Source organism: Ostrea edulis, chromosome 7 (assembly GCF_947568905.1).
Source record: "Ostrea edulis chromosome 7, xbOstEdul1.1, whole genome shotgun sequence".
Taxonomy (NCBI): domain Eukaryota; kingdom Metazoa; phylum Mollusca; class Bivalvia; order Ostreida; family Ostreidae; genus Ostrea; species Ostrea edulis.
In genome coordinates, this window is record NC_079170.1 from 83356744 (window position 1) to 83359033 (window position 2290).

A 2290-nucleotide genomic window follows, 5' to 3' on the forward strand; every position below is an offset into this window, starting at 1 on the left:
TGAAAAATAATTTTCACAGAGTAGTATATACATTGTCAAGATACATCGGTCAAATTTTCAGGTGAGGTTTTTGAGTGTGAGAAAAAAGGTCGGTAAACCCGCGACCACGCTGAATGTGGAAGCGGATTACAGAAATGTACACGTATCAGGAACCAGATGTTTAGAAAGATAACGAACAGTGACCAATCTCATAAATTCTATGAAGAATACAAAATATTGAGAGTAGGGCAAACATGGACCCCTGCAATACCAGAGGTGGAATCAGGCATCAAGACCATAAACTGTAAGCCAGCTAACTTTTGAATAAATTTTTATAAACAAAAGAAAAAAGAAAATTTCAGCAAATGTTTGTATTATAACTTTAAATTAAAACATCAGTTTTTAAACATCTGTGCTAGATAAATCGTTTTAAAAGTTGTAAGTAATCAAAATTTGGCCTTAAGTTTATTCTCAGTTTATGGTTTTGAGGTCATGTGCCTAGGGTTAAGTAAGTATTCTCTGTCGACCTCCGAAATCTCATAAAGAATACAAAATTAAGAGAAGGGCAAACAAGGACCCCTGAACATACCAGAGAAGGGATCAGGTGCCTAGAAGGAAGTCTTACGTAGAGGGAACATATAGTGAAACATGAGACTTAGATCTCACGTGACTTCATCCACGTTTTATAATTTTATAACCCTGGAGCGAGAATCTGGAAACTAGGAAGAGTGGGAATCCCATATAATATATAATTAATCATCTCCACCAATGAATGCATCCATCGTACCGCCGCTTTTTATATTTCTAATTATAAAAATACTGTAACAGCAGTGGTCTGTGATATATTGTACACACAATATATAGACTCCGCTTTGAGGCAATCCCTGATATTCGAGACGGACAGCTCTATGAAATGACTAACATATTTACCTTATGAAAACTGCTTCTATTTCTGATTATGAATTCATATCGTACACCGAAAGTGTCACGTTTAAATCAGAATCAAAAGTATCTCCGTTGTAACAAAGGTCTCGCCATTGAGACAAAAGTCTCACAGTTGAATCAAATTAAAAGTCTCGCCTTGAATCAAGTCTCGCCATTGAATCAAAAATCGTAAGATATTTAATTAATAAGAGGATGAAATATGTCGGGCGACTACGGTCTGTAGACGGTGATTTGTTACATGGAATGCTAAAATGCTAGAAATATTGCAAGCGAGTCGGATCGGAGGGAAATATTTGGTATATAGAGGGTGTTGCACCGAAGCGGATATTTTCCCTAATCGGAGCTCCGTGCAATCACTCGTGACGTAGAACTGACCTTCATTCATATTTATATTAATTGAGTATTTGCCATTTTAATACCTGAAGTATTCCCAAGTACTAGAGACAAGCCTAATACATTTTATGTGTCAATACATTAAAAATGCAGTCTAAAGATAATTTTTGAAATCGTGAAAATTAAATTTTCTTTTTTTTTTCTGAGTATAAGATACAATGTGTACTGTTACATGTTACGCGTGTATCAAATATTTAATATTCTTTACTACTAGTCTACAGTCCAAAAGCTCTTATACTCGTATGTATTATTTTCTACAACCAACAACTGGCAACCGTACATGACATATTACAGTTATTACTAATGAATTATATAATTGCGACTTTGAATTTACTGCGGATGAGCAATTTGAAATTGACTCCTTTGCACTCTTAGCATGTTTTCCAGTTAAAATGGCATGGTTTATTTAAGGTATCATCTGAATCACTCACTTTTTGATGCCGGGAAATCCCTATTTTACGTCTTGAATTTGACCTCTAGTTCCCGACGCCAATGCTTTTCCAATGATATAATGCGACCGTTAAAATTAAAAACGTTTATATATGGAAAAAATCCTTTTGATATTACAATTATTACTAATGAATCATATAATTTACGACTTTGAATTTGCTGTGGATGAGCAATTTGAAATTGACTCCTTTGCACTCTTAGCATGTTTTCCAGTTAGAATGGCAGGATTTATTATTTCGATATTTTGTATTTTATTGGGATTTAATGATTATGATATATAAAAATGACACTAAAAAAAGATTTTTACGATTTTCACTGGTGTGCAGACTGGATTCTTATTAGGGTGAATTTCCTGGAAATCTTTCGTAAAAGCATTGCATTTTGATTCCTCATCTGAAGGCCGTTAACTGTAAAAGAGGAGAAATTGTGTAATATCTAGAATCCAATAAATGAACGGAAATGGGTTTCATCAAATAACCTGCTCTCCAGGTTTCTGTCTGAACTAATCAAACCAAAGTTGTAA